This window comes from Musca autumnalis, unplaced genomic scaffold, assembly GCF_047663935.1.
Source record: "Musca autumnalis isolate F117 unplaced genomic scaffold, ASM4766393v1 scaffold_5, whole genome shotgun sequence".
In the NCBI taxonomy this organism is placed as follows: domain Eukaryota; kingdom Metazoa; phylum Arthropoda; class Insecta; order Diptera; family Muscidae; genus Musca; species Musca autumnalis.
The window spans coordinates 104,282,366-104,295,979 of NW_027412088.1; positions in this window are offsets into that span (position 1 = coordinate 104,282,366).

Here is a 13,614-nt window from a genome sequence, read left to right on the forward strand (position 1 = left end):
CGAAGAAGGAAATTGTCTCTTAATAATTTGTTGTATGTATATTTTTTCAAACTCAAACAACAACAAAATACCAAACTTATGCACAACATGTTCGAAGATGGCGGTCTCAAGTCAATTAAGCTTGAATGTTTATCACCCAATGTCACACCTGTTTTACAACCCATGGACCAAGGTAGAATATAATCATTAAAATAGCATTGCCGGACAAGAAAATATCCACTATCCTGTCAAGAATAGAAAAGGATCAAAGTACGAAATGAATCTTGGAAAAATGTAAGGTCTTCCGTCATTGATAATTTCCTTCATCTTGCGGGATTGTTAATGGACCTTTAAAAGTTTCTGAAGACATTTATCTTCGTTCTAATTTCTCCCAACACGTAGAAGATATTCATGAATTATTTGCCATCGATGACAAAGTTTTCACATCTGCCTTATATAATAACGACGACATAATTGGAAGTTTTAGATGGAGGCAATTCTAATGAACAGAGTTTCAAATGCTGTGTCGGAGGCGTGTCTAGCTGTAGAAACTCTTCAAAAATTTATTTACTCAGAAGATGTTACAAACAAAAATGTGTTTTGGAAACCCTTTCAAAACTCAGATCTGAGTTAAATTTAAAACTTATGGCGGAATTCAAAAGCACAAACTAAAATAACAGACACTTAGAAATAGAACCATATCCTATTTAAAGGTGATATTTTGAAGGCGATCTGCTGAAGAATGAATTTAATATCGTTATTTTTTATTATTTTGTCATTTATAGAATGAAAAAGTAAAACAATTTAATTGATTTTATTTATTTACTTAATAAAACAACGTATTTATACCCAAATGTCACTATACATAATATTATATTACCTCTTTTATAAATATCGTTTATAACGACTACGCTATAAGCGATTTTGGCCGGTCCCTTGACCGACGTTATAAGCGATTTCGACTGTATATATTTATTTCGACAAATTTGTTGTTCACATTCTTTATGGTATTGAGGTAATACTGGGTACCACGGAAATAATATAAACAACTTTATGTCCAGCTTCCGTCAAATATTAAAATTTGCGTATGGTAGATGTTTGCAGAAATAATTGTTCACAGTTTTTCCTTCAGCTTGTAGGGTTTTCATTTGATCGGTTTGTTGAAATCTGATACCTCTATTCCTTTTTTAATTTGATTATATATTTTTATCGTCTTCTAGAAGCTCTCAGATACAAATAAATATTTAATAAAAATCCTTTTTTAACCGAATTGTTCGATTGTGGAATTTGTTGCCTCCAAATATTAAAACGTTTTCGGTTTCTCAGCAGACTTTCAAAAACCAAATTAATATATTATTACAGCGAACTTCCTTAAAAATACTTATCTTTTCTACTTCTGTCTATTTGGATGAAAGCCGGGTCAGACAAGCAATTAGCCCTATGGCTGGAGACTTGGACCAAATTTTAGATGACACATTGGTCCACCACTTCGAGTTCCTCCCCCACAAAAGTTTGAACTGTTTCCTAAAATCGTACTCGTATATATCCTATTTGGCCATTATTTCTGACATAATGTACGGTGACCAACTAAAATGGCTGGTGGGCGCGATAACTATCGAAAGGAATGACTCTCATAATGAGATACACTTGCTTAATGGACTAATTCGGCACATTCAGAAACAGCAATAATTCGAAACGTCCACAATCGCTTAGATAGGTACCCTTAAAGTTTTGATATTTTTGCCGGTAAGTTCATACGTCCAAAAAAGGCCACTCCAAGAATACAAATTTTCGGGATAAATATATTGTCTGTGAAGCCGATTTTGGATCTGTCGATAGTAAAGGTATTAATCCACACCGGCGGCAAAGACGACTTGCTTGTTTTCTCAAATATTTATTCGACCATGTTTTGGCAAAGCCCAATCATGTGTTTCGTACTCTCAAAGAGTACTTACTACGAGTAGGATTGGAAGTTCATAGACTGTATTGTCCGACACTGGCTAAAGCAGCCTTCTTTTTTAAATAAATTTTTTAGTTGGATTCTCCAATCACTTCGGTTAAAGAAGTAACATTTTTGCATTAAAATTTTTTTTCTTGGGTAAATATTATGTAATTTTATCCGCACAATAGCAGTAGACAATTTTCGATTGGAATTATTCGATGTCGGATGTATTCAATTTATAGAAATAACTTAAAAGATATTAAAATTCCTTGACATATTAAAGTATACCAAATTCCAATTAAAAGGTTTATAAGATGTTAATATGTGCATATGGGCGTCAAAGATTTGTCCACTAAATACTTTTTGAAAAATGGGTCTAAAAAGGGCGATATCTCGATATGCATTAAAACAAGGATCTATTTTAACCACTTTCAGCATAGAGGTTCTCCAACCAAAAAATCCAAAAATCCTTATTATAGCCAATATTCTTAAAAATTAAATTAAGATCTTCGAATACTGAAAATCTAGCGAAAACAATTGAGGATATTACAAATTCTGAGATATACCAAAATGTGAGCATATGTGGTGTACAACTTACATATACCGACAATAGTCCTATTAAATCGGTTAATAAATGGCTAAGTTATAGTGGTTTATATCTGAATACCCCCACGGGGTTTTCAGACATAAACCACTATAACTTAGCCACTTGTTAACTGATTTAAACAAATAATAACGTGTTCGAAAGATATTATTCACCCTTTTAAAAGGAAGAATGATCAATAGAAATTCGTTGTAAAAAAAGAAGATATGCCCGTTTAAATTTGAAAATGTAGGAAACCCAGATTTTCACTACTTTTACCGTTAAAAAATAAAACGAAGTGATACAAACAAACTAAAGGTATTGTCGTTTTCCATGGGTCCCAGCACGATATAGTTTTGCATCAGAACGCTTGAATATTTTTCTGGTCAACTTTTGTAGCACAGTGCCATTTATCGATTTTTTTTTTTTGAAAAGTTTGCACCTTCTCAAGGCCAAAACTGACTGAAGGAGCGTTCCAATGCTTTTGAGATGTATTAGAGAGTTCTCAATTACTGTCTTTGCTACAATTTTTGTCTTTGTGTTAGCTCGAAAATCTCAACGGTTTGGCTGTTATATGCGAAGACGTCAAAAAACGTAGGTAAAAAAAACTAAAGTCAAAATCTGGAGGCTCGATTTTCATCGTAGACATATGGTCCGGTAGACATTTTTGCTCAGTTCAATCTCAGGAATAAGAAACGCGAAGCGCCCATTAAGGATCGCCCCGGCCTAACCGATAACCATGTCGAACGTGGTCTGATATGGTAATTTTCAATAAAAATTATCCAAGAACTAATACATAATATATATTACTCTGTACCAAATTCCAAAATTGTATTTTAAATTTTTTAAACTCTCTCTTCATTGATTTTTTTATACACCTTGTCTCAAAAAAAAAAATCGACTAAAAGCCTTTAAAATAGTGCAATGTAACCCTACCCAACATTTTAAAATTTCATGATTTTTGGTCATGGTGGGCCCCCCCCCCCTAAATGAAATCCTGCGTACGTCCCTGTACATTACGATCTCTATGTCGTCAGGAGGGTGTGGAATTTCAGAGAGGTAGATGTTAAACAGTTCCGGAGATATTACCCCTCCTTGCGGAACTCCCTGTTTCACTCTACGGAGTTTGGACTTCTTGTCACTGAATTGATCACCCAGCATTTCAAACACGGCTGGAGAGTAGTCTTCTCTATATCCTCCAACAGCTTGGCATGGTTGACAGTATCGAAGGCCTTCGATAGGTCAAGAGCCACCATGACTGTTCGGTCGCACGGCCTGTTCTGGTTCAGGCCTCTACTGATATGTGTGGATATGGCGTCTAATGCTGTTGTAGTACTATGCGTTTTCCGAAATCCATGTTGATGTTGGGCAACTGGAAAACACATTCTTATCGAAATCGGCCTGTACGATTCTCCTCTGCTGGAATCCTCGCCAGGGTTCAGAAGCGGGACCACCCTGCCAACTTTCCAGCATTCTGGTATAATATGGGTGGCTAACGATAGGTAGAGGACACTTGATAAATACTCAACTCCGGGTTCATCCAGTTGCTTAAGCATTACCATCGATATTCGGTATGGGCCCAACGCTTTGGATGGTTTCGCGCTTCGGATGTCATCTGCAACATCGCGCATCGTAAATTGTGGTGGTACCTCCTCGGCTGGGAGGGCTATTCTTAAACGGCGTAGCACACTCCTCTTCACCCTATCACTTTCGTGATGCTCTATGAACTGGAGTGGAGGATTAAGATACATATGGAGGTAGTATTGGAATTTCGAACGAAACGGTACTACATTTGGTACAACCTACAATTTGATATAATGATTACTGTTGGAGTATAGAAATGAGGTAGTTTTGGAAATTTGTACTTATGTGTACGAAAAGTACCAAACGGTATTAAATTTCGTACAGTTTGGATTTGGGTGAACAAACAGACCTGGAAACCTGAAACTTGGAATTAAGATTATTGTTGAAGTTTATGATTCGTACTTATGTGTCCGAAAAACATTAAATAGTACTCAATTTGGCACAATATTGATTTTGGAGAACGGATGGAGCTGAAATCCTCACATTTAGATTTGGAAATTTGGAATAATGCTTACAGTTGTAGTGTAGGATTGACATAGTTTTTGAATTTCGTACTTATGTGTACGAAAAGTACTGAATGGTACTAAAATTGGTACAATTGGAACATGGGTGATCGGCTAGAGGTTAAATCCCGAAAATTGGAATAAAGATTACTGTTGGAGTGGAGGATTTAAGTAACTTTCGCTGTTGGCGGGTAGGGCTGAGTTATGGATGTGGATATGCGTACCATAAGTGTAAAAAAATACTAAATGGCACAGCATTTAGTTCAAATTGTTATTATGTAAAGGAGTAGAGCAGACATTGTGAAAGTCGTTATTAGGATAGCAGTTGGGGTTTAGAGTGGAGATAAGGAGGATGTTTTTGAATTTCATACTTATTTGGTTTTGGGAGAACAGATAGAGATGTAAATGAGTATCGCGGTTGCAATATAGTTTTTGATATAGGAATGTAATTTCTGAACCTTTTACTAATTATGTGTACTAATTTTTTTACACTTTTGATGTTGCATAAAGGGATATAGCTGAAATTCCGAATTTTTGTATTATTTTCAACAAAATATTTATTTATTATTATTTTTTTTTTTAATTCTGAACGATTTAGAAAGTTCATTTGAAAACATTGATCTATGCGACTATTGTTTTACGAGAAAGTTTTTATCCCCTGAGAACAAAAAGGCCAAAATTCACATGTCTCAACAAAATTAACTGTTATATAGGCGTTATATCAAATCGTGCGCATTAAGTAACATTTTTTGAATAAAGGTTTTCTACATTTTGATATCACAAATTCCGAAATTACAACTACTTCGGTTGGAAAACGTGGATAAAATCTTTAAACTACACTGACCGTTGTAATGAAACATGGACTGAAATTTAAAATATAAGTCGCTGCTGACGTTTAAAATGCGACATGGTCTTTTTTGAAAATTCTAACTAAAGGTGTAAGGGCAGTATTTGAATGAAATTAAATTTCAATTAAAATACTTATTGGTACATAAAAATTTTCAGTGTTTACCATTTTCATATTAAATATTGTTTATTTGTATATTATTCCTTTAACGCATACTATTAACACATATTCAAAAATCTATACATTAAGTTTTCTAATAACAATATTGCTAATTTAATTTTAATATAATTTACTATTAATTATTGTTTTAGATTTATTGATTGATAAACAAGAGATCCAAACAAAATTTGGCTATAAATTTAAAGGTGTTTAATGACTTGTTATTGATTTTTTATATCCGAATGATGTATAAACTGATTTATGCAGTCGAATCGAGAGACCTGTTTCTAACAAATCCATAAATCAAAAGATGCAGTTGTTAATGAGCTCACTAATAAAAAGTGTCAGCAAAAATATTGTCTATTATGTATACCACCGACAAGTCAGATCTACTTTTTTGCTTTAGTTACTTTTTGATTTACCCATTTAGAGATAATTAAAAAACCTTAATTTTGGCCTCCGAATAATTTTATTGCACACATGGAATTGATGGACTTCTAGGACATTACTTCTAATGGCAAGGGTGCCAACGTGGTGAAATGATATGCACCCGACTTGCATGCTGATGGCCGTGGGTTCGATTCACTGGCCAGGCAACATAACATTTCCAACGGTGGCAACAATACCCCTCAGTGTAATGTAGGCGACATTTCCTATATATTTCAGCCATGTTAAACTTCTCTACAAGTGGTGTCTTAGGACACGCCGTTCGGACTCGGCGATAAACAGTAGGTCCCATATCATTGAGCTAATATGCATCGGGGTGCACTCATTGATATGCGAGAAGTCTCCCTTGTCCCGTCTGTTATTTTATTATTATTATTATTATTATTATTATTATTATTATTATTATTATTATTATTATTATTATTATTATTATTATTATTATTATTATTATTATTATTATTATTATTATTATTATTATTATTATTATTATTATTATTATTATTATTATTATTATTATTATTATTATTATTATTATTATTATTATTATTATTATTATTATTATTATTATTATTATTATTATTATTATTATTATTATTATTATTATTATTATTATTATTATTATTATTATTATTATTATTATTATTATTATTATTATTATTATTATTATTATTATTATTATTATTATTATTATTATTATTATTATTATTATTATTATTATTATTATTATTATTATTATTATTATTATTATTATTATTATTATTATTATTATTATTATTATTATTATTATTATTATTATTATTATTATTATTATTATTATTATTATTATTATTATTATTATTATTATTATTATTATTATTATTATTATTATTATTATTATTATTATTATTATTATTATTATTATTATTATTATTATTATTATTATTATTATTATTATTATTATTATTATTATTATTATTATTATTATTATTATTATTATTATTATTATTATTATTATTATTATTATTATTATTATTATTATTATTATTATTATTATTATTATTATTATTATTATTATTATTATTATTATTATTATTATTATTATTATTATTATTATTATTATTATTATTATTATTATTATTATTATTATTATTATTATTATTATTATAACGATACCAAAGGCAGATGGACACACAAACTTATCCCAGAAGTCCAAAAGTGGCACAACAGAAAGCAAGGAGAGGTCAATTATTACCTTACTCAGATGCTCTCCGGACACGGGTACTTTCGAAAGTACTTGCACCACATGGGGAAATGCAGCTCACCATATTACATTTACGAAGAGGAAGACATTTTTGATAATGCCGAACACACTTTCTTCCACTGTGCACGCTGGGTAAACAGACGTAATATGCTAGAAGCTGAGATTGGCTCCTTCACTTGCGCAAACGTCATTGATAAGATGGTGGAAAATGAAAGAAACTGGGAGGTGATAAGAGCTTACGCAGAACACGTGCTGCGTGAAAAGAAGAAAGACCTTGACGCGAGAGGATAAAGGAAAGCGGGGCCTGGACGCAGGCGTATATCGTAGGAGATTTGGCTAACACAAACACCGATCAGGGGATCCACCTCGAAGTAATGCGAAAGCGGTGCCGAGGTGGTTTAATATCCCCGGGGTGAAAGGAGGTGGGTTTTTAGCCGGTACACATGGAGTCCGGCATAAGGCGACTGTGACGACATCGTCAAATGCGTAAAGCATTTTCCCATCTCAACCCGCAAAAAAAAAAATTATTATTATTATTATTATTATTATTATTATTATTATTATTATTATTATTATTATTATTATTATTATTTTTATTATTATTATTATTATTATTATTATTATTATTATTATTATTATTATTATTATTATTATTATTATTATTATTATTATTATTATTATTATTATTATTATTATTATCAACAAACTTAACCGATCCATTCTCCTCAGGGAATCACACGCTGGGTAAACAGACGTAATATGCTAGAAGCTGAGATTGGCTCCTTCACTTGCGCAAACGTCATTGATAAGATGGTGGAAAATGAAAGAAACTGGGAGGTGATAAGAGCTTACGCAGAACACGTGCTGCGTGAAAAGAAGAAAGACCTTGACGCGAGAGGATAAAGGAAAGCGGGGCCTGGACGCAGGCGTATATCGTAGGAGATTTGGCTAACACAAACACCGATCAGGGGATCCACCTCGAAGTAATGCGAAAGCGGTGCCGAGGTGGTTTAATATCCCCGGGGTGAAAGGAGGTGGGTTTTCAGCCGGTACACATGGAGTCCGGCATAAGGCGACTGTGACGACATCGTCAAATGCGTAAAGCATTTTCCCATCTCAACCCGCAAAAAAAAAAAAAATTATTATTATTATTATTATTGTTATTATTATTATTATTATTATTATTATTATTATTATTATTATTATTATTATTATTATTATTATTATTATTATTATTATTATTATTATTATTATTATTATTATTATTATTATTATTATTATAATTATTATTATTATTGTTATTATTATTATTATTATTATTATTATTATTATTATTATTATTATTATTATTATTATTATTATTTTTATTATTATTATTATTATTATTATTATTATTATTATTATTATTATTATTATTATTATTATTATTATTATTATTATTATTATTATTATTATTATTATTATTATTATTATTATTATTATTATTATTATTATTATTATTATTATTATTATTATTATTATTATTATTATTATTATTATTATTATTATTATTATTATTATTATTATTATTATTATTATTATTATTATTATTATTATTATTATTATTATTATTATCAACAAACTTAACCGATCCATTCTCCTCAGGGAATCACACAGGACGCTAGAGGAAATCCCATCTACACTAGATGCCACACAAACAGTGGACTATGTAATGCATACGATTAAAGTTATCTGTAATAAAGCAAAGCCCAAAACAAACAAATGATTATTATTATTATTATTATTATTTATTATTATAATTATTATTAATGGCAAACCCAGGCTCTTCACCAAAATTCAGCTCTATGTTAATTGAAACTTTCATCTACGGACAGATTGAATGTATTTAGGGTCCTTTCAGAATTTTTGGCCTTTTTTAGACATTTGAACTTGCCGACAAAATAGTGGATCTTAAGATATGACTCCCAAATATTTTCGATAGATATCCTGCCCACTAGTCATTTCAGTGGGTCATCCTATAACGTTTAGACCAGTATAAAAGGAAGCATGGACTTGTCCACGGAAAATTTAATATCGCTGTAAACAGAACCACAACGAACAGCATCGGTATACAGCTTCGGATCTTCGAACATGCCCTAAACTGCACTTAGACACTAATGTTGAACTTTTGTTTGGGAGATACCCAAGAAGAGGACCGGTATGGGCCATTTTAGAAGTTAAACTAAATTAATATTAGGATATCCAAAGTTTTGACCAAATTGGTTGCCCCGTTCAAGATATATCGTGCATACCATTTTAGTATTTTTTTTTAATATTGGGGATACCGGAAGTGGTGGACCGGTATTGCCCATCTTCGAACTGAAACTAAGTTTGGACAAAATATGACGGAGGCCAAATTTTGGACCAAATCAGTTGATCAGTTCGAGAGTTATTGTGCTCTCCAACCAACACATATGGTGCCATGGGGGTTTTTACACTTTCGGGCTGTTTTCTCAAGAAGTATGGATTTGCCCTTGAAAAAACTGTTTCCGTCGTAATTGAGGCAGCATGTTGCTTCAACAAAAATCAGAGTGATTCGAGAGGAGGTCGTAAAGCGAACTTATCCGAAATTTTGTGTGGGAGGTAAGGATTATCTCACTAAGGTATAACTTTTCAACATTTGATCTGTCTTCCATTAAATGATGCTGATTTTAAGTGTTTTTTGATATTTTATTCTAGACGCGTTCCGCAAACAGTTTTTTAAAAAAATCAGTTTTAGAATTGTAGTACTTGCGATTCTGCGTCAATTAATATGTATACTACGAATGTAATCTGCACACCTTCACAGAAATGGCGAAATTTTGTGCGAACATTTTTCTAAAAATTATATTTTTCGGGCCTAATTTTTACAATTGCCATTCGATTTCCTCGCATTCCATGGCACATTTTAGATTCTTACGTCTAATGGATTTGCGAGCACATCTACGTTTTTTGGTGTGGAGGTTAAGGAAAAAAATCTGATTTCAAATCTGTTCGCGTTAACAAAAATGGCCGATGAGCGCAAAAGTTATAGTGGTTTTTATTCTCTTATAAGGAAAAAATATTTTTAAAATTTCTTATTTGTTGTATTGAGAAAATGTATGCATATATCAGAATCTAGACAACGCGTAAAAAATATGAAACTAAAATTATAAACATTGGCTTTAAAAATTGCATATTAGAGCAACAAAAAAAGAGAAAAAACTTATTGTTAAAATATTATTCCAAATATATTTTTAGTTCGATTAAAAAAATTGGAAACAAAATATTTGTGAGTTTTCCAACTATTTCGCTGAAACCCAGTATAATAATATATGTATACTGCTAAAACTTCATCAAGAAATATGGTTTACCCTCACGAAAGCTTAACTGCTTACTGTGATAACTTATAAGGATAGGAAATTAAGAGTAATATTGAAATTGCAATCATTCAAAAAATATGAAAACTAAAAAGCCTGTTATTCGCGAATTAGTTAAAGTCGGTTGATGCGCATTCGATTTTGGATACAGCGATTCAATCTCTTTCAATATCTATGCATATTTCGATATTTCACTCAGCTGCCATTGTGTGCCGTCAGTTTCATCACACAATGCAAAAAACCATAAAGTGAGTAAAAGTCGCGCAATGTGCATACAATTTGGATGGGCATCCGGATTCATTAGCGACCATCAAAAATACTTCACTATACACCTATTACAAGTAGATTCTTCAAGAACCGCGTTTGGAGGCACATTCTATTTTGCGTAAAATACCCATACTACTTGAGTATCTCTGTAATTTATGACAGGCGTTTTCGCAAATATTATAATTGCGTATAAGGGATTCTATTTATGTAAAATTTTTTAAAGAAAATCGGGGTTTAATTCGCGGATTTTTCATAATATACTTTTGCAGATTTTCCTATTTCCAAGATATCTATATCCGCGGTTTTAGCAGAGTTCGAAAATAAACAGTACACTAACATTGTGTACCGCTCCGAGTACAGTATCACTAAAATATTTGTAGGGTTAGTGTTCCGGAACACAAACACTAAAAAATATTTTAGTGATACTGTTCCGGAGCACAACGATAAACGTAGTGTATCACATGTTGGTACACTAAAAACGTTGGGTACCGCAGTCGGAACACTAAAAATGGAAGTGTACCACATGTCGAAACACTAAAAAATAACGTAATGATAATGTACCACACACAAGTTTATTATGATTTCCGAGGAAAATTAAATATTTATAATTTTTGAGATAAGTACAAATTAAGACATAAAAACACAGATACACCTGTTAAATCCATGTATGTATACATAGTAATTAATAACGTTGGGAACTTACGTAGAAAATACTAAAAACATTGATTCGATTGTACAATGGCGCACTAAAAATTGCAGTGTTCTGACTGTGGATACATAAAAAATACCACACATGAGTTTATTATGATTTGTGAGAAAAATTAAATATTTTATATTTTTTTAATAAATACAAATTACGAAATAAAATATAATAGAACACGTGAAAAACGCCTCATTTGATTTTTGGACAATCGATCAATAAAAATCGTAGTGTTCCAACTGCCGGATCACTAAAAATCGTAGTGTTCCGACTGCCGGATAACTAAAAATCGTAGTGTACCACGTGCAAAACAATAACGTAATGTACCAAACATGAGTTTATTATGATTTGCGAGGAAAATTTAATATTTTATGTTTTTTTACTAAATACAAATTAAGAAATAAAAATTAGTAGAAAATGTGAAAAACATCTGACTGAATTTGCACAATGGAACACTAAAAATTGCCCCGCGCGACTGTAGAGCACTAAAAATCGTAGTGTTCAAATACGGAGCACTAAAAATTATAGTGTTCCGACTGCTGGATCTCTAAAAATCGAAGCGTATTATGAGTCGAAACGCTGTTCATTATGATTTCTGAGGAAAATTATATACTTTATGGCTTATGGGAGAGTAAAAATACGGTTTTTAGTGCTCCGGCAGTCGGAACACTACGATTTTTAGTGCTCCATTGTCCAACAACCAAATCAGGTGTTTTGCACATTTTCTTTTAATTTGCATTTATTAAAAAAACATAACATTGTTAATGTTATTCACAAATCATAATAAACTCATGTGTGGTACATTAGCTTTGTGTTTTGCACGTGGTACACTACGATTTTTAGTGATCCCGCATTAGGAACACTACGATTTTTAGTGCTCCACAGTCGAACACTACGACTTTTAGTGCTCCATTGTCCAAAATTCAAATTAGATGCTTTACACATTTTCTTCTAATTTTTATTTATTAAATAATAATTTAATAAATAATTTATTAAATAATAAATAAATACATATTTATTTATCCTAAAAACATAAAATATATAATTTTCCTCACAAATTATAATAAACAGACGATTATCTTAACATTATTTTTAGCGTTTCGGCTCGTGTTACGCTACGATTTGTAGTTATCCGGAAGTCGGCACCAGAGGTCCGCAAAATGCCACTCGCTTTTAATGCATATTCGCGATTTCGTGCTTTTTTCATTGCTTGCTATTGCCATCTCTGTTTAATGCTATTGCTTGCTTTGCCTTTACTTTCATGAGTGTGTGCCAATTGCACACACACAACACACTACAAGAGCTCGTTGCCTTTTTTTTTGCACGCTGCCTTCGAAAAAGCACTTTGCATTACAAAAAGCAGTAGATATTTCTGGTCAAATTTACATGTTAATAAACATAAAAAAATTAATTTTGAGACAATAAAAACAATTACTAGTTTAGTTTATCCTATTATTAAAGAAACTCAAAGAAAAAGCGAAATTTGGCAAATGTATTCATTTATTCAAACAGAAGATGGTACGATACTGTGTGGTGGTATGCAGTATTGTGCATACTGCATTTGCGAATCGTGTGAATACAAATGTAAAAGCAAGCAAGCATGCACTAAAGCAGTGAATCATTTTTTGGGGTGAATCTGCTTTTTGCACATTCACATTGTTTATATGCAAGGCACTGCACTATTCGCTTTTGGGAAAAGGCAATAGAGTGTGCCTTTTATATGCATTTTGCGGACCTCTGGTCGGCACACTACGATTTTTAGTGCTCCGACAGTCGGAACACTACGATTTTTAGTGTTCCTCAGACGAACACTACGATTTTTAGTGCTCCATGGTCCAAAAACCAAATCAGATGTTTTTCACATTTTCTTTTAAATTTTATTTATTAAAAAAATATATAAAATATTTAATTTTTTCAGAAATCATAATAAATTCATGTATGGTTAATTTCCTTATAGTTTCAAAACGTGGTACAAAACGATTTTTA